General features: G+C 38.1%; 1 protein-coding gene across 1 annotated transcript in view; it reads left to right on the top strand.

The window, feature by feature from the left end:
• The window catches only part of pcdh15b (protocadherin-related 15b), a 718,592-nt gene that overhangs the window by 628,279 nt on the left and 68,730 nt on the right, over positions 1 to 21,583 (top strand). The window lies entirely within an intron of this gene.

Below are 21,583 nucleotides of genomic sequence, written 5' to 3' on the forward strand. Positions count from 1 at the left end.
GACTGATGAATTCAGAAACATCAGCCCCCAAATAAAAGAAAAATAATGTTTTTTAGTGAAATTAGTCAGTTTTAACTATATTTTTGGTAACACTTTAGGTACTGCGAAAATGCATCTATTTACTATTATGCAACAAGACCTTAACTAACATAAAACTGATTTTTAAAACAATGTCTTATAGCATTGTTTAATCATACAAAAATGAAACAGAAAATGGTTTGACAAAAATAGAAAGAATTTTTAAATAACATGGTATTTGCAGAGATGTGTAAGGTACAATACACTTTCAGAGAAGAAATGTGCTATCTAAATGAAATTTTACACCAAAGGAGAGATTTTTTTTCCCTCAAAAATATTCAGTGTTGCTTAAAATGGTAAGCCACTGTACACACTGGCAGCAAATGGCAAAATTTAAGTAATTCTATACATCTATGGAAGGAAATGAGAAACTCTTTAATTCATATTGACTGGGTACAAAACCCCCAAGATGTTAATATTTTACACAATACATTTAACATAAACTATCACGGTTGAGCAACACCTTAACCTGGCTATTAATCATCACTATTGTGCTTCTACAGATAGAACTGCAAATAGGTTTTAAGTCAACCTTCTGTATATCATGATTGTGTATTTTTTATTTTTAAATAATTGCCTCAAGACTGAAATAAAGTTTTCTCAATTTTTCTAGTACAGTGATAGTAATGTGTTTATAAACATGGTACTGCATTCAAAAATATTTTAGTTGACAGAAAATGTAAAAAGCTATACTTGTTTTTAGAGCATGTAGCAATGTAAAAGAAAATTTCAACTTCATTATTGTTTTTTTCAGGAAAAATAAATTATTATTTGCTGTAGGTGTCAATGTGGTGCTGTGACCCATAAAACCTGCTGTACCACAAAGTTGTGACAGAGTAGCTGAAATTCACTGCAGGCTTCTATATCTTCGTCCTTATATTTTTCTAAGGAACTAGTGAATTTAACAGGATTGTTTAATAGATTTAAGTTTTTTGTTAAAAGCATTCAACAGAATGACTGACTGAAATGAGGCTTACTCAAGTGATTTGGTTTTAGAGACATTTCTTCCCAGAAATTTGCAATTGTATATATACATTATTAATCACTTTCACTGCTACAAATGCTATTCTCTCTGCCTCTGCTAGCCTTTTAATATATGCTTGCTTTGAAGCTAGACTAGAATACCTGATCAGCAATTGATTGTAAATCAGGTTATTGAATGGACAGCAGTACGTGGATGGGAGACTATTCAGGATATTCCTTGTTTCTTATCAGTTCTCCATACAGTCTGTAATTTCCTCACTGTCACTCATCATTTTGTCTTTTTGGTTAATGAGGTGACAAATAGCTACACAGTTCTGTTAGATGTATAAAACAGATTGATAATCTTGTTTCTGTGTACTATAACATAATACCATATTCTTGAGTCCAACAAAACTACTAATATTATGAACAATACTTTTCTTTTATGTATTAACATCTGAAGCTCAGGAAGATTGATTAAAAAGTCAGTTCTTTAGGAAGAATAATATAAAAAAAAAGTCTTCCAGGGTGCTTGTACATCTCAGGTTTTTAGTACAGTCTTTAATTAGTAGTAGTTCACTCCCAGGTGAACTACTAATGCACACTTTTCAAAAAAGTGTCTCAATTATTGTTTTCCCTATGACTGCAATAAATCAGAATCACTTTGCAAAGTAAGCCTAGAGGTAAAATTCTAAACACTTCTTTGTTACAATAAATAAAGCAAAACAAGCCTGTGTTCATTAGTTAAGAAGAGGGACGCCTCACGCCTGGACAAACTGGTGAGGAAGGCAGGCTCTATTGTAGGCACGGAGCTGGACAGTTTGACATCCGTGGCAGAGCGACGGGCGCTGAGCAGGCTCCTGTCAATCATGGAGAATCCACTGCATCCACTAAACAGTATCATCTCCAGACAGAGGAGCAGCTTCAGCGACAGACTGCTGTCAATGTCCTGCTCCACTGACAGACTGAGGAGATCGTTCCTCCCCCACACTATGCGACTCTTCAATTCCACCCGGGGGGGGGGTAAATGTTAAAATTATACAAAGTTATTGTCTGTCTGTTATCGGCATTGTTATTGTCTTGTCTGTTATCGGCATTGTTATCACTCTTTAATTTAATATTGTTCTTTATCAGTATGCTGCTGCTGGAGTATGTAAATTTCCTTGGGATTAATAAAGTATCTATCTATCTATCTATCTATCTATCTATCTATCTATCTATCTATCTATCTATCTATCTATCTATCTATCTATCTACAGTGGTGTGAAAAACTATTTGCCCCCTTCCTGATTTCTTATTCTTTTGCATGTTTGTCACACAAAATGTTTCTGATCATCAAACACATTTAACCATTAGTCAAATATAACACAAGTAAACACAAAATGCAGTTTGTAAATGGTGGTTTTTATTATTTAGGGAGAAAAAAAAATCCAAACCTACATGGCCCTGTGTGAAAAAGTAATTGCCCCCTGAACCTAATAACTGGTTGGGCCACCCTTAGCAGCAATAACTGCAATCAAGCGTTTGCGATAACTTGCAATGAGTCTTTTACAGCGCTCTGGAGGAATTTTGGCCCACTCATCTTTGCAAAATTGTTGTAATTCAGCTTTATTTGAGGGTTTTCTAGCATGAACTGCCTTTTTAAGGTCATGCCATAGCATCTCAATTGGATTCAGGTCAGGACTTTGACTAGGCCACTCCAAAGTATTCATTTTGTTTTTCTTCAGCCATTCAGAGGTGGATTTGCTGGTGTGTTTTGGGTCATTGTCCTGTTGCAGCACCCAAGATCGCTTCAGCTTGAGTTGATGAACAGATGGCCGGACATTCTCCTTCAGGATTTTTTGGTAGACAGTAGAATTCATGGTTCCATCTATCACAGCAAGCCTTCCAGGTCCTGAAGCAGCAAAACAACCCCAGACCATCACACTACCACCACCATATTTTACTGTTGGTATGATGTTCTTTTTCTGAAATGCTGTGTTCCTTTTACGCCAGATGTAACGGGACATTTGCCTTCCAAAAAGTTCAACTTTTGTCTCATCCGTCCACAAGGTATTTTCCCAAAAGTCTTGGCAATCATTGAGATGTTTCTTAGCAAAATTGAGATGAACCCTAATGTTCTTTTTGCTTAACAGTGGTTTGCGTCTTGGAGATCTGCCATGCAGGCCGTTTTTGCCCAGTCTCTTTCTTATGGTGGAGTCGTGAACACTGACCTTAATTGAGGCAAGTGAGGCCTGCAGTTCTTTAGACGTTGTCCTGGGGTCTTTTGTGACCTCTCGGATGAGTCGTCTCTGCGCTCTTGGGGTAATTTTGGTCGGCCGGCCACTCCTGGGAAGGTTCACCACTCTTCCATGTTTTTGCCATTTGTGGATAATGGCTCTCACTGTGGTTCGCTGGAGTCCCAAAGCTTTAGAAATGGCTTTATAACCTTTACCAGACTGATAGATCTCAATTACTTCTGTTCTCATTTGTTCCTGAATTTCTTTGGATCTTGGCATGATGTCTAGCTTTTGAGGTGCTTTTGGTCTACTTCTCTGTGTCAGGCAGCTCCTATTTAAGTGATTTCTTGATTGAAACAGGTGTGGCAGTAATCAGGCCTGGGGGTGGCTACGGAAATTGAACTCAGGTGTGATACACCACAGTTAGGTTATTTTTTAACAAGGGGGCAATTACTTTTTCACACAGGGCCATGTAGGTTTGGATTTTTTTTCTCCCTAAATAATAAAAACCATCATTTAAAAACTGCATTTTGTGTTTACTTGTGTTATATTTGACTAATGGTTAAATGTGTTTGATGATCAGAAACATTTTGTGTGACAAACATGCAAAAGAATAAGAAATCAGGAAGGGGGCAAATAGTTTTTCACACCACTGTATCTATCTAGTTTTAATAACTTAGTCCTGTGCATACATATGTGCCGTAATTTATTTAGATGTTTAATAACAATATCTGGAAGATAGCCTGCAAGTTATACTAAAAAGGAAGATTCAGAAAGTAGGTGGATTTGTGTTTGCTTGATGAGACCTGGAGAGTATTGTGGTTGGGGACAAAATACTCAATAAATATTTGGCACCACCTGATAACCTCGTCTTCTGGCCAAGACTACAACTAGACTAGAGAAGACCAGGGTAGTTTGGAGGGCATCCCAGAGATGTATGAAAATCTCTCATGTGTAAAGAGTACTGTGAAATTCTTACTAGCACATCCACCCAATTGCAATATATTGCCTCCATAAACAAGAATGCATTAAAATACGTAACTCCATTTCATTTAAAATATAACAAAAATAAGTTGACCAAATGTATTGTTTTCCCTTGCATACATACACCAATCTATTGCAATGCATACTTGAGCACATACCCACACTCGCTAATACCAGGCCTGTTTATAGTCATCAAATATAAATATCAAAATATTTAGGAGTGAAACTTTAATGGCAATTAGAAAACACCTGAATACCATACAAAGGGGTAGGATATAAACCAGGGCTTTGGACCAGAAAGATAGCAATGTTAACTAATGATCCACCATACAATCCAAAGGTTGACTGCCCAATAAAAACTTACTTTTGTTAGGATTACATTTCCCAGATGACACCATATAACTATCTCTTTATTAAATTTTCACATCCATCCTCTCTCTGAGTGTGTGTGTTTTTTTTTTTCCTCCAAGAATTTGTAATGTACTCCCAAATCTCAAAAACGTACATATTCGGTAGACTGTCAACTTTTTATTGCCTTGCTCTAACTAAACTTGTGAGTGCGAAGGACTGGTACCCTACTCAAGCTTCCTGTCTTAGACTAAATGATAACAAAAAAGACTTAGGCCCAGTAATTGCAAAAGTGGATTTAATTGGATTCAGTAAAAAATGGATTAATAACCCAAAGCTGCACACCACTGCTAAGGAAAACATGCTAAATTACATTTAAGCAAATGCTTTGGCGTATACTACATGTGTTTAAAGTTTCATAAACTTATTTATCTGAATGATTTTAAAAAGGGAAAAATTAAAGTTTTACAAATGAGTTTTGCCGCTGGTAGTAATTCATTGTCAGTTACATACGTAAGTAAGTAGGCAAAGGTAGAATTATTAAGTTTTTTACATCTTTTCCCCAACACACAGTGAATGTAAGAATGGTTTTAATATAAGTAAGTGCAGATAAAGTAATTCTAGACGAAATGAGGAAACTGTAGCTGTAAGATGTGTGAAATATATTTCAGTAAAAAATAATCTCTTGTAACGAAGACTTGTTTATTCTTCCATTCTTTTCATAATTGCTTATTCTTTAGAAATCAATCAACATCTATTGGCAGTGCTGCCTCTTTTTTTAGTATTGCATATAAAAACACTATGGGTGCATTTATTTCTAGTATATCTATGTCATTGCACTTAAGTGGAGGATAGTACTTACAAGTGAAGCAAGTTCTTGAAAGGTAAAAAGCTATTAATTAATCAATGCAGAACTGACACATGGTAAGGTGGACAATGTTGCAGACATTAGGTAAATTCTCTTCTAGAGATGATATGATTGAACTGACTAAAAGTACTTGGCCATAAATCACTGCCATTGCTTTGTCATGAGGATAAATTGATCAGTTGGCTGGACAAAGCTGAATATCACATGTGCAGACAGCAAGCTTTCATACTTTATGCCCTTTCACTTGAGTACAAGCGTGATCACTCTGCAGTGGCATTGTGGAGACATATTGTGATGGATTAGCAGGCTCATGAAGTCAAAGTCACAGTTTACTTTAAGAATATATATTTTACATACATTGAATATGGAGTTGAAAAAAAAACATTTAAGCATAAATCTGAAAGTTATTTTGTTTTTTCACATTGCCAAAACAGAAATGACTTAGCTAGCACTTCAGTATTCTTGACCAACAGTCAGATACTTGTTAAAAAGATTTCTGTTCTGTGTTCAGACAACTGACATTTCATTTAATTCTTCTTGAAGCACACCTTAAATTTAATTTGCATTTATGTAATGTTGTACTAAGTATCTTGTCACACAATAATCCTTTTTATTACATACCACACATTTGTTTCAGAGCTCATTGTGATTAAAGGATACACCATCCAAAAATGAATATTTTTTTATCTGTTATTTACCCTTTGTTGGTAATAGTAATGGCAGAGAAATAATGTTATGTTTTCATAGAGAATGGAGATGGCAAAGTTCCTGACAACACCAGTATTCCTTGGAGACCAATGCTGAAGAAACAGCAAATAATATAAAAATGTCAATGGAAAAAAATCTCAGTATATATGTGTCACATAATACATATTTCAGATATCTGGTTGTGTGCTCATGTCTCAAACACATGTATCATAGGTAAAATACTGTTAAAAAAATTATTTTAGGAAAATCCCCTTCATGAATGGCTTGCGAAGGAAATCAGACAAAACGTAAGGTTAAAAATTTTCTTGGCTATTGCTAGAAAAAACACAAGGTAAGTGTTAAAAATGTATCATATTTGGGTGGAGTTTTACTTTAATATCTGGTGGACTGTTCTTCAACTTAAGTGATGCCTCTTTTGTAGAATTTAATAAACCTCACTTCCTCAGATAGAGGATAATAGATGATTGTTTATCCAGTTTTTTTTTTTTTTTTACATTGCCTTTCAGAGGCAAAAGATGGAGATTCGAGATATAAGTTATGGTTGACTACCAAACAGGAATTCATACAGGACAGGGGTTGGGATTATGTAATATTTGTTACTCTGTTGATTTTACCTTGCACATTGAAAAAATTTAATAATGTACAATAGGTTAAAATGTAACAGATTCAAACAAATGCTGTCATCGTCTAGACTAGGCCTATTCAAATGGCAGGCCATCGGCCACATGCAGCCTAGAAGCAACCTCCGAGTTGCCTAGTCCATGGTCCCACTAAAAATGCAGAGATAAACAAAGAAAAACACATTTTGCAAGCCTTCAGATATTTCTACATACTTTCCTACAGTAGTACAGAGGTGAGTGCAACACTCCGTTTAGCATAGCAAAATTCAACCCACAATGCAGCGAACTGTTGTTTTGCCCCGGTGGGTACTGGAACAGAACAGAACAGTGTTGGTGAGAGAAAGGGGAGGGTGCAAATATGCGGAAGAGGCACTTGTGAGTGAACGAGCAAGTAGAGGAGAACGAGGATGAAAGAGCAGCGTGCTCCTGGGCAAATGACACTGAAGCAGAAGACGAGCTGTGTAGAGGAGTTAAATGAGTCCAATTGAGATTAAAAAGTTAAGGCATTTAGTTAGCAGGTAAAGACTCATCAGTTTTAAACTCCTGAAATGTGTACTGGTGTAATTCCTCCCTGACTGGCCGTGGGAGACACCTCAACTTTTTAATCGCATCCTGTCTTTCATGATCCTTCCACCCTTTTTCCAGGGGCCTCCCCCTCTCATTTAGATGTTTCATTTGCATATCATGCTGCACTTTTTGAAACCACAGGACTCTGTAGATGTCCAGCCTCCTCATCGCCTGAATCTCAAGTTGGATCGTCACAGTGATGGTCTGTTGAATAATTCCCGGGGAATTTTCAAAATGCCAAATGGCTTTTATTTGGTGTGCTGTGATATAAACAGAGGTGGGTAGAGTAGCCAAAAATTGTACTCAAGTAAGAGTAGCATTACTTCAAAATAGTATTACTCAAGTAGAAGTAAAAAGTAGTCATCCAAAAAATTACTCAAGTAAAAGTAAAAAAGTATTTGGTGAAAAGACTACTCAAGTACTGAGTAACTGTTTGAACATAATAAATGATTTATTTTTTAGAAATGCTGTAATAGGACAGACAAAAATATAAAATAATGTGCAAATTCTGCTATTTCCAAATAATAAAATAAAAAATGAGTAAAAATAAATAACATCGTAACAAAATAAAGATGCACAAATAACACAAAGTTCCAAATCTCAGTTTTTCACAACAAAGCTTTTGAAGCCAATGCCTACATTAGATAGCATGTATGTTTGAACAGTGCGAACTACTTACAGTGACAAGATATACTGTACACTAACAGTATAATACTGTATATTCACTTTGTGGTGTAGCGGGTCCGCGGCTTCAAAAAAAAAAAAAGGCCAGTTTCAAATCCATAAAGCCGTGTCACTCTCTGTGGGCGCAATTGCACGACAGCGGGGAGTTAATGAGGTAGTTGGAGTGAGTCGCACCTGCACGTGCGGGTGCAATCATTCTCAGTTGCTTCATTGGCTTCCTGCAGTGTGTGATTAAGGTCCATGGAGACGGGAGTGTATATACAGTGCATCCGGAAAGTATTCACAGCGCATCACTTTTTCCACATTTTGTTATGTTACAGCCTTATTCCAAAATGGATTAAATTCATTTTTTTCCTCAGAATTCTACACACAACACCCCATAATGACAATGTGAAAAATGTTTACTTGAGATTTCTGCAAATGTATTAAAAATAAAAAAATTGAGAAAGCACATGTACATAAGTATTCACAGCCTTTGCCATGAAGCTCAAAATTGAGCTCAGGTGCATCCTGTTTCCGCTGATCATCCTTGAGATGTTTCTGCAGCTTAATTGGAGTCCACCTGTGGTAAATTCAGTTGATTGGATTTGGAAAGGTGCACACCCGACTATATAAGGTCCCACAGTTGACAGTTCATGTCAGAGCACAAACCAAGCATGAAGTCAAAGGAATTGTCTGTAGACCTCCGAGACAGGATTGTCTCAAGGCACAAATCTGGGGAAGGTTACAGAAACATTTCTGCTGCTTTGAAGGTCCCAATGAGCACAGTGGCCTCCATCATCCGTAAGTGGAAGAAGTTCGAAACCACCAGGACTCTTTCTAGAGCTGGCCGGCCATCTAAACTGAGCGATCGGGGGAGAAGGGCCTTAGTCAGGGAGGTGACCAAGAACCCGATGGTCACTCTGTCAGAGCTCCAGAGGTCCTCTGTGGAAAGATGAGAACCTTCCAGAAGGACATCCATCTCTGCAGCAATCCACCAATTAGGCCTGTATGGTAGAGTGGCCAGACAGAAGCCACTCCTTAGTAAAAGGCACATGGCAGCCCGCCTAGAGTTTGCCAGAAGGCACCTGAAGGACTCTCAGACCATGAGAAAGAAAATTCTCTGGTCTGATGAGACAAAGATTGAACTCTTTAGTGTGCATGCCAGGCGTCACGTTTGGAGGAAACCAGGCATCGCTCATCCCCAGGCCAATACCATCCCTACAGTGAAGCACGGTGGTGGCAGCATCATGCTGTGGGGATGTTTTTCAGCAGCAGGAACTGGGAGACTAGTCAGGATAAAGGGAAAGATGACTGCAGCAATGTACAGAGACATCCTGGATGAAAACCTGCTCCAGAGCGCTCTTGACCTCAGACTGGGGTGACGGTTCATCTTTCAGCAGGACAACGACCCTAAGCACACAGCCAAGATATCAAAGGAGTGGCTTCAGGACAACTCTGTGAATGTCCTTGAGTGGCCCAGCCAGAGCCCAGACTTGAGTCCAATTGAACATCTCTTGTGAGATCTTAAAATGGCTGTGCACCAACGCTTCCCATCCAACCTGATGGAGCTTGAGAGGTGCTGCAAAGAGGAATGGGCGAAACTGGCCAAGGATAGGTGTGCCAAGCTTGTGGCATCATATTCAAAAAGACTTGAGGCTGTAATTGCTGCCAAAGGTGCATCGACAAAGTATTGAGCAAAGGCTGTGAATACTTATGTACATGTATGTGATTTCTCAGTTTTTTTATTTTTAATAAATTTGCAAAAACCTCAAGTAAACTTTTTTCACGTTGTCATTATGGGATGTTGTGTGTAGAATTCTGAGGAAAAAAATGAATTTAATCCATTTTGGAATAAGGCTGTAACATAACAAAATGTGGAAAAAGTGATGCGCTGTGAATACTTTCTGGATGCACTGTATACGGGTCGGCACTAAAAAAGAAGGGGGAATCATAGAAAAGGAGAAAAGATGTTAAAAGACATGAAAGGCAGGCTTGAGAATGACAAACTGGCCACCTGGAGGGAGGAAGCAGTGCGAGCTAGGGCCCCATGAAAGAGTGTTAGCTGTGGCGCTCTAGGGGCTAGTTCGCCCCACTGAACATTCAGGTGGAGTGTGGCGAGCAAGGCAGGTGCCCTCCCTAGGCTTCCGAGGTGCGACCACGTGAGCGCGAAGGAAGAAGGGAGGAGAGACAACCTCGGGCGGTCTGGCTGTGATGCCTGGAGGCAGCCAAAACAGAGGTCAGCCAAAAGGAGATCAGGAGGAGTTAGTCTGCATTTTAACCTCAGATTTTTAACGGATTTATTTATTGATTTTTTTATCCCTACTTTTCACAATGATTTTTATGGATTTATATATGTACTGTTTTTTAGAACACTGCACCATTGACACTTTTGTTGATTTTACTTTTGTTTTGACTGGTTTTTAATAAAAGCACTTGAGCACTTTTTCCACCATCCTCTGGCCTCATCAGTGAATTATCCTCATATGTCAGCTTATCTCGATCATAGCTATCGACGGTGTGGGTTCAGCAGACTTCCATGAGGGAAGAGGGAGTCTGTAGGGGACCGGCATCGTCACACACTTGCCCTCCAAATACCACAGCTGATAGAAAATAACATTAGAACAAGGCAGCTTGTGCACGTACAAGAAGTCTCACTTTACCATGACTGTCTATGTCTGTGCATGTTTGGTTAAAACGTGCTTGTTCTTCACTCAGTGAAGTGATGGTTAAGCTTCAGCAGGAGTTGGCTCTCAAGGTTCTTGCAGTGAAGCTTTGACCGTTTAGCAGTGAACAGGAGCCCCGCATGACTAAAAAGTCTCTCACAGGCTGCAGACACTGGAAGTTTGTGTGTGGTCATGTGACTGCATGGCTACGTCTGATTGGTGAAACAGAGTCATGTGATTATTGTTGCTACGTCTGATTGGTGAAACAGTCATGCAGTAGTTCCACTGGCGACTTCTCTCTGGCAAAAATATAGCGTATCTAATGTGTAAATGGAAAAAAGTAACAAGTCGAGTGTTGCCCAATGTAGCGGAGTAAGAGTAGCGTTTCTTCTTCACAAATGTACTCAAGTAAAAGTAAAAAGTATGGTGCAGTAAAACTACTCTTAGAAGTACAATTTTTTAAAAATGTTACACAAGTAAATGTAACGGAATAAATGTAAGTCGTTACTACCCTCCTCTGAATATAAACAGTACTTTACTATGCCTTCTCACAGGGTCAACTAAAAAACGGGTAGCCTTCTGTTTTTCTGTCTCTCCCTGACCTTTTATCATTTGTTCCCCTCTCACCCTGATCCTGTCATTCAGCCCTCTCTAGGGCGGTGCCCTGAGCCCTCACCCTGCCTGGACTGACAAATACTTGTTTATTTTACCTCCAAATCCAAATGCCAAGCCAACGTGTTTAATTTGCAACGAGTGTGCTGTGGTATTTGAAGATTACAATGTGCGGAGGCAGCACATTGAGAAACACAAGACTTCCTGCACAAACTTTCCAGAGGGATCTCAGGAGAGGGCTGCAAAAGTGCTGAGATTGATTGAATCTTACTACTGGAGCTGTACTACCATGGTGTGGTCATGCACAGCCCAAGAGAGGGCTACAACAGCTTCCCTTCATGTATGCTAGCCATCATGGATGTGGTGATAAGTGACAACAAAATTAAAACGAGTATGATAAGTTAATCTGCTATTAAAAATGTACCCCTGTCAGTCACTTCAGACATTTGCAGGGTTGAAATTCTTGCTACAGGTGTGTTTGAAATGCTGTTAGAAGACCTGAAGAAAGCCAGTGTCGTGTCTATAGCAGTAGATGAGTCCACAGAGAAAGCTGATACTGCACACTTGTGTATATATGTTATTTTTTTTTTGACAGCAAATGCTTCCAAGAAGGACTCCTCAACTTACTGCTGTTAGAAGGACACACAACTGGCGATACAGTCTTTGAGGAACTTTCAGCTTTTGTCAAAGACAATAGTCTGGGTATGAAGATTGTGTGCATGCTAGTGACGGATAGGTCTCCGTCCATGGCAGGAAAAGTCAGTGGTTTGGCAGCATGTTGCACCTCAGATGCATCAGACGATGTTATGCGCAAAACTAATCAGGGAGCTCAAAATGACAATGAACAGTGTCATGGCTACAGTAAAATTTATTCACTCCACATCAAGTTTCTAACACCGCTTATTCCACATGCTGCTGTCTGAAATGACAGCTGAGCACACAACCTGCTTTTGCACAGTGATGACAAGCGGCTGTCTAAAGGCGAAGCACTGGAGCGTTTCTGTGATCTCAAAGAGAAGATCACAACTTTCCTCTGCAGCAGCAAGAAAAAAAGGCAGAAGCACATCTGAATCGCATACTGGACAACAACTTTATGGTCAATGTCTACTTTCTGAGCAACTTTCTGAATGACCTAAATGTGGGGCTGCAAGGCAGAGGCAAAACTGTTGTTAAACTTGTGGAACAGATCCATACATTTCAAGTCAAACTGGATCTTTTCACGGCTGACCTGAGCACAGGCCGAATGCTGCATTTTCTGACACTCCGCAAATGCATCTAGTCCCTGACACAAATCACGGATGTGATGACAGATTTCGTTGCAAGGCTGAAAGAGAACTTTGCTGGTCAACTTTCTCTGCCCACAGAGGTGATGGGTTTTGCCAGAGACTGTGATGGTGTGGGTTGGCTCCATGCTCCCGCTTCATTCTTGGGAGCTTCTTGAACCTGACACCATCGATAGTCATGACTGAGCAGATGAGGACAAACACACCAAGCAAGGGGATGGTGAAAGGTGCATGTGCTTGTATTAAAAAGAAGTCAAAACAAAACAAGTGTTCAGAAAGTGCAGTGCTTCAAAAGTCTTCCATAAATAAGTGAATAATCCATAAAAGTTAGTGAAAAGGTTAAGTTAAAACCTCATAAATAGTTTTAACTTTGTTTTTAATGGATATATATCTATCTGGCAGGAATCTCATTTATAATTTGCAAGCCCTGGTGCCTTCCTTTAAAACTGATGCCTCTCTGGCTTATCCTATTCAGACCTCACAGCCTGGAGAGATGTCAACCAGCAGGTGCAGACACCTGAGCCCTACTCTGCCCCCTACCGCTGCCAATCCAGGCTCCACCCGGAGTGGGCACTCTGTGCTTCCACTGCTGCCGTTGGCTCCCCCTGGCGAAAGTACCTCTAGAACAGTGGTTCCCAAACTCGATCCTAGGGACCCCTTGTGGCTGCAGGTTTTTGTTCCAACCAGATTCACAATTGGTGATAATAATCGATAACAACTGATCTCATTTAATTAACTGGTCTTTTTTACTCTTCTCGTTATTCTGCATTCAGAAAAACACAACAGTATGGCTTTTACATTTATAAGACATTTAGAAATATTTCTGTTTTTTTCTGGCTATAAATACATAACTCTCTTTTGTTGTTTTCCTATTTTTTCCCCTTTTCCTGTGCAGTTTGTTCCCTTCATTTAACACTAATAGTGACAATTAACAACCAGCACAGCAGACACCCGGGATGACGAAAGCAGCAACGATTTCAGTGTCAAACTCACTAATTAGTGAATAATCAATTAAATAACCAGAACATCTGGAAAAGCAGAAAGAAAAAAGGTTGAAAATAATGTTAATGACTTAAAAAAAAAACTACATATTCCCCATATAACTGCTTTATTACATTTTAATAAAAATCTAGCAAACTTAGTTTGTAGTTTACACATTGACTCCAAAATACAGAAACTGGGAAATAATGACTCACTTAAATAGGCTAAGAGTCCAATGAAAAACGGAAGTTGGTTTGAACAAAAACCTGCAGTCACCACTGCTCTAGAACGTAATGGTCACTCCTGCTCCTAAAGTTGTTCAACTGGAGTGACCCACAGCCTCCTTCCTAAGAGATGGCCACACACTCTTCTTAGGGCTTCACTCCCATCCACTGGCTTGTTTTCTTTCTCTCTCTCTCTCTCTCTCTCTCTCTCTCTCTCTCTCTCTCTCTCTCTCTCTCTCCCCTGCATGATTCTTCTCATGTCATTTAATTTCCGCTCTCTTTTCTTGTATTGAGACAATCAGACTGCCCGCACCTCACAGACAATTTCTTGCACCTGCTCCACTCCCCAGCGTGAGCATGTTCATTATTTATTTATTAAAATGGCCATTCTGAGCCACGGACCCGTTATACCACAGAGACCCGTTCACTGTTGCAACAGAAAGGGACTTATCCACCAGACCAAAGGGAATGGTCCCCTCCATTGACAAGGGGAAATTCATACTCGAACTTGTTGACATACAGTTATCCGTAACCATGGCACAAGAGCTTCACACTAATGGGCCTGTGAAGTTTTGGCCTGAAGTCAAGGTGCATCACTTACCTAACGTTACAAAAGTAGCAATCATCATGCTCAGTATGTTGGGATCAACATACATGCTGTATGTGAATCAAGTTTTTCATACATGAACTCAATAAAAAAACAGCTCTCATCAATGTCTTCGGATTGCAGTGACATCTTATAGGCCAAAAGTCACTGCTCTCATTCAGAACAAAAACTGCCACTTCTCCCACTAAGAAAGTCAGCAGGGTAACTATAGCCTACTTCATATTGTGACAACCTCTCGAATAAGATGCACATGAGCCACCTTTCTGGGGAATTCTTCAAGATGCCAACTCACATTTTGATTTGGTGTTCCGCAATATAAACGGTGTCCTACCCGCCGCCTGTTGTCTGGCTGACGGAGACACCACCAAAATAATAAAAACAGATCGTCTCCTATGGCCTGTCTGCCCGTTGCCTACCCTTTAACCATTCGCTTCCTTCTCGCCCTGATGCTGTCTTCCAACCTAGCTCCACATGCACAGTCCATACAGTAGCAAGACACATCACGATATTCACATAATCTGAGATGTGTAACAAAACCAAGCCTAATCACATTTGTGGTGATTTAAAATGAACTTATGTTCCCTCAGTGTGCAGTAGACATTGTATTCATGTGTGTTAGTTACTGTTACACTTTTTATAGGTTTGTGCACTGATAGCATTGATAGTTTTTTTTAAATTCTATTAAATGCACAATATTTATTTTATTTAAAAAGGGAAACAAATGTTATTGCTAATACTGTGCGATATTTTGTTTTATGCACTTTGAGATGTGCCTAGGTCATCTATGACCAAAAATATTTTTTTTTATTTCAAAAGTGGAAGAAAATTTTTGTTACTACTTCATATTCTGTGCATTAATAGCGTTTTTATTGTTTTTTTATGCACTTTTTGATGTGCCTGTGTCAGATGTGACCAAATTAAAAAGGGAAACAATGAATAAATATTCTTGTTATTCAATACATTAATTTCTGTTGGTTTTAAATTTGTAATTACCTGCTACTTACCAGCCGTTTAAAATGTCCGACCAAGCTAATTTTCTTGATTTGAAAATCTGACGTAACTGAATTTGTAATTGAATAGCTATGGTCTAGACTGTCCAAATTTGCACAGAGAGGGTATTGATTATAAACTAAGGAACAATTTAATCTCATTTTCACCTCAAAAATGCCTCCTCAGTGTCTTTTGTGAAAGTCAGTCATTTGTTTGTTTTAGTACTAAATATATGTATTTTTGAAAAAAAATTGCATTATTCTATTATTAATAGATAAAAATGTTGCAGTATATGGTTGATTAAAAGTAGTTTGCTGGTGTTTTTGTGCAGTTGTGCTACAGTATTATTTAATCCTTCTGTTTTTATTTTTTCTTTAAATATCCATAGCCAACCAAAAATATTTTGACAAATCTACTCTATATATTTAAAATCCTAAGCCTAAAAGTGCAACACTGAGATTTTTATGTCACGTATCTTGTCACTCTTTAAATCGGGCTTATTTTAAAACCTACATATATATGTCTGGTATCATTCTTTTCATAATTTATTGAACTTTAATGTGATGTTGTTAGATTTTCAGATTCTTATTCCATTTTTAAATTATAAACTAAAAAATATTAAGAACTCACGTCTCGCGAGATGGGACTTTGTGCCAAAAGATTTAACCACGCTTGGGGCCGGAAATAAAGCACAAAGAATAGGACAGCTGCTGTACAGGCTTTTAAATGTTCGAAGTGCTGCACAAGATGCAGATCACGCAGCATGGCAGCAGCAGAAAGCCAGCAGCTGATTGAGCAAAGAGGAGGTAAAAAAAAAATTGTTTCCCATCGTATCACCGTTTCAGAGAAGCGACCACGTCTCCTTGGGGTGCGTTCAGCCCCCCTCTTCACAATGTGAGTGGCAGAGACGCGAAGTAGCTGGCGTGCGAAACAAGCAGGGGCGAACCTTCTAGTAAAACTATTTATTTTTTGTGTCCATTATTAAGCGACCAAATATATTGACTTCATAGTTTTGTGCTTAAAGGACCTCCTGTAGACTACTAGAAATCATACATTTTACTAAAGGAATGTGGATTAGTTTTGTAAATTGTAAGTCCAGTAAAACAAAAAAGTTCTTGTAACAACCTTTTGCAAATTGAGCAAACTAAATTTCTTTAATATAAAAAAGAAAAAAAACTTTTTATAATTTACTAAAATACTTGGATGTATTTATGTGTATGAACAAATTAAATACATTCTAGTTTTATTTACATAAAGAAAACAATGCAAATGAAAAAATATATTTACAGTTATCTCTGTATTCCTGAAAACTCTCTAACTGTTTAGTTCAAGTCAGGGTCACAGGGCAGTACTAATCATAAGAAGGAACTAGCGGCCTCATGCATAAAACCTTGCTTAGATTCAATACTAAAAATATGCTTATGCTTGAAAGGCAAAAATGATGTATGTGTACAAATAATTGGATTTATAAAACTGTATGTACGCCACATGGTTCGCTAAGATACTTTATAAATCTCAAATCAACTATCTGCCCGTGCATGCACTTTTAGCCACTCCCCATCACTCTTATGTTTAAGCCATTATTTCCACCTAGTTTTTGTTTAAACTCCTTTTTATGTTTTTTTTGTTCCTGTTTTACCCTTTAAATATTATTATTTGACTATTTGCAGTATGTTTATTATTTGTATAACTGTGAATTGTTTGATTGACTGTTTAGTTTATAGGTATAAGAGAATGTTCTGTTCAATCTCTGTTAACAGAGTACTCCTAGCCCTCTAAAAATTCATAGGAATTACAGTTCTTTAGCATTACATTGTATGTGCTTGGTGGTTGGTGAGTTCTCCTTTTAGTGTTCTTCTACTGTTTTTTCAGTATTATTGTACTGCTCTAATTATGATATATGATTTCTGGAACTTGGGACTTTGTTTGCTTAGGCTTGACTTTTAGGCAGCTTTGTTGTTCTTCATTTTGGTGTTGTGAGTTTTTCTTTGTTTTTTATAAAGATTTTTGTTGCCTTACTCTGTACTAACCAGGGGATGACAGTTGTCCTTTCCCTTGTAGGGCATTTTGCGTGTATGTTGGAACATTTCAGAACATGTCTTTGAAGTTTTTCAATAGAATGCATTTTTTCCTGATGTAGGCTGAAGTCAGCCTCTCTAGTAGAAGCTAGCCTGCCTTTTGGTTCACTTCCTCTAGGCAGGCTGGTGAGATTCAGCCCTCCTCCCTGGATATTTTTGAAGACTTTACATATCTTTGGTTGTTTCAGTTGAGTGAATCACAACAGTTCTCTCCCATCAGTAACCAAGTACAACATAACAATACCTTTTTTAAATATTCATGATCTAATCGCCATATAAAATTGACCATGTCCATGAGTGACATTTTTAGGCAGTAATACACCACACACTGTAAAAACTGCCAATAAAAAGAAGACGACATGATGTCTTTACTACAAGCCATGGGTGTACATAGAATATGAAACTTAAGTGAATGTGAACTGAAAAATCATTTTGCCAAGTTAATGTCAATGCTCCAATACATACAAATCTGTTTATATTTTATGTAAAACATCCAAACATGCCATCACAATATGGAAAAACTTTGTAGGGTGGTACAATATTATGCTTCCTGATGAATCCAAACAATCTACCTTGTAATGAACAAATGGTCCGTTCTAGCAGTGATTGTGTGCCACAAGTGTCTTTCATTATATCTCCTCTCTTCTGGTGTACCCTGCATAACCTGAAAGAAAGATTATACAAGTTGTCTGTAATATACTAAACTTAATTAGTCTCATTCCCACACTGCTATTTGATAAAATAAAGGATACGTGGGTAGAGCCAGGCCACTTTACAACACAGTCAGTCAGATACATTTGTGCATCACATATTAGCTTTATGTTAATTGAATGAAAATGCTTTCAGTTTACAAAAAGCCAGTCATCATCATGAGTCAAAAATCATTGCAATCCTTGAAAACGCTCTCCTTGAGTTGCCTGTCATTGGCAATATCCTCCAAAAGAGCTAACACTGCCATTGTCAGTTATGTCATGCAACCAACTGCACATATTTTTATAAACAGAGTAGATAGGTTGCACGCTAAAGCAATTAACATTAAGTGAATGAATTAGGCATTATTACCAGCACTGAAGACAGCAGTATTTAGAGAACATGACAGTGTACTATGATATAATTAGTTCAAGGACTTTGGAATGTGACTGATGCCTCAATGAACAAAATATTCATTCAAGATTCAAGATTTTCCTTCCACCTGAAGTCGTTAAAATACCAACACCATAAAAATCTGCATAGGACTTATGGATGGTTGAAACATTCTGTATTGTTAAGACAATTTTCTTGCCATGTTTGTGTTTTTTAAATGACTTACGCACATTTCCAAGTGTAAGCATGTTTTATACATAAACCTTCAGCCTGGACAGGGCACCCAGTTCATTGTAGTTTCCACTCAAGTACACACCCTTACTTAGAAAAGGGTGCTTTTTAAATTGCAAGACAACCCAAACTTCATGTTATTTTAAATTTTAGAACCCAGAGGGAAAACCACACAGACACTGGGTGAACACCCAGACATTGACACCAGGCTTGACATCCATCAAGCTGCAGTGCTAAACACACCAACTTGGTCCCTCAGTTTTCTCTTTATTTTGGTTAAAAAAAGCAAAATTAAATAAGATGGAGACAGATGTCTGTGTTTTTACCTTTTGGAGGTCCTGTTAAAAAACTGTAAGACAATAATGGGGAGTTTAAAAAAAATTAAAATTACTTGACTACATCAGTAAATGTATTTGTTTAAAACCATCTGAAGAAGAAGGTCAAAAGAACCGGTGTGGCTGCATCTCATGTGGCTGGAAGTCTGCAGTTCCTAATACAGACGTGTATCATTCTGATACAAAATTAGACAATTTAAAAAATGTATGCATGGCATAACATTCAGGTGCATTTGAGTGCTGTGCAAGCACTGTGGCCCGCAGTAGACTGAGTTCAGTAGGTAGGTTCTAGAACTTTCTCAATCCATTTCAATGTTGTGGGGGCCAAAGGCTATCTTACCAAAACTGGGTAAAAGGTTGAAAACATGCCTGGACAGGACTCTAGTCCATCATAGGGACTACTGTCACACACACACACACACACACCATATTGATGAACAGTAACAATTTGTAATTGCCAATTAGAGTAACCTAATTAAAAAAATGGCATTGCATTTTAATTCATTTTATTACAGTGAGTGACCATTATAAATATTAGGTGAATGTGGCACTCTGATGGTAATTTTATATGGTGACCAGATTTTCAAAGTCCCAAATAGGGACACTTGTGTAGTTATGTATTTTCATGCGTGAAGTCCATTCTTACTTGTTCAATGTCTGCTGTATTTCATCATCATTAGACAGAGATCACGGCATGGGAAAAAAACAGTTTTGCAAATAAACACATATTATTGAAAACAGTTCTTGAAGTGCAAACAAATAAATGGAAGTTCTCTCACGTTTTTGTTTGGTTCTTGGCCATCCTCATGATGCTGTTCAAATTTAACAGAAGTTCTTAATCAAGCTTTCCCCACCAGAGTTATGACCACGCTATCATACGTAAGTTACATCGAACAGGTAGCTGGGGTATGGGGTGGTTCCCCTTGGAGTTTCATACGTGCAGTTCAAAATACGTTGTCAGTATGTTTATTTTGGTGGAACAGTGTTTTATTACATTGACAACCTGTTAAACAGAGACATTTTTGATGTTCTTCAATTATTTATTGGGATGCGTAGCCTGAAATCAGGACTGTCCCTGTCACCTGGATGGCTGGCCACCATAGTAAATTAAAGTGACAGGGAAATCTACAGATAATGGAGCTATAAGCTTGATTTACTGTAAGTTAAATAGTATTGACTAAATCATTCCACTTGGCTGTTACAACCTAAAGCAGCAGAAGGAGAGATACAAGTTTGGTTGCCATACCATGCATACACACAGGCAGTCAGCCAATCACAGCGACTTCCTACCTTGTGCGTGGTGTTTACTGGTGTTTTATTAACTTGTATTGGGGATCTGTTTGCCATCAGTAGTGGCTATCAGAGGTGTAAAAGAGGGAAATATACAAAATATACAAGTTGGTGTAACCGCTGTCAAGGTAAAATTGCAGTAAACTAGTTTTGTAGTTGAAGTCGCACAGAACATTTCTCCATTTTAAGATATATGATGCTGCAAATTTTATTGAAGAGGAATTTCAAAAATATGGTTCTCGGGAAATTAAGATGTTTCATTTAGACAGACAGACAGACATTTCTATCTCAATAAGTGCTTCACACTTTACATACAAATGCACCTAAGAATTTCACTGTAAAAATAAAGCAAACATATAATATGCTGATTCATATAATTAATGATCAGGAAAATCATTTGTATGATTTGCAATACCAACATACATACCTTAAAGCATTTCTAAAAAGAGTCCTGCTCAAAAAATTAGTATTTATTTTTGTACACAGAGGAAATGGGTGCTGAATTATTATGGCAGGGATACTAAGTGAATGTGAATTTCCCCCTGGGATTAATAAAGTACTGCGGTGTGTTGGCACCCTGCCCGGGATTGGTTCCCTGCCTTGTGCCCTGTGTTGGCTGGGATTGGCTCCAGCAGACCCCCGTGACCCTGTGTTCGGATTCAGCGGGTTGGAAAATGGATGGATGGATTAATAAAGTATCTATCTATCTATCTATCTATCTAAGCTTATACGTTTCATATTCTTCTCACTCATTTCAGTATCTCACAACCAAGAAAATGGTCTGTTTTGGGTGGGATGCAGTCATTGTTCAAAAAACATTTTGGAAGGAATATCATGTTTTTCAAACATTAAAGGTAAAAGTACAAGCATTTAAATAAATGTAATTTTGTTCCTGAGTTGTTGCTGTGGCAAAGTTAAAAGAAAGCCAAGTGGAAAAATATAAACAAGTACGCACATTTTATACAATGTTGTGAAAAAGCCAAACATTATATTCCCTAGCAATTCTTTTTTAACATTGTTGCTTGTTGCCCAAATGTTTCTTGCTCCTGTTATCAACACTGCCTGGAGTTAGACCTTTCTCTTTGCTATTCATGAATCAGCTGCATTATGCAAATAAACGTGCATTAGAATTTAATCAGTAACTCTTTGACAGCATTCCCAACAGCATCTGTAGTGAATTTATAA

The sequence above is a fragment of the Erpetoichthys calabaricus genome, chromosome 2 (genome assembly GCF_900747795.2).
Source record: "Erpetoichthys calabaricus chromosome 2, fErpCal1.3, whole genome shotgun sequence".
Taxonomy (NCBI): domain Eukaryota; kingdom Metazoa; phylum Chordata; class Cladistia; order Polypteriformes; family Polypteridae; genus Erpetoichthys; species Erpetoichthys calabaricus.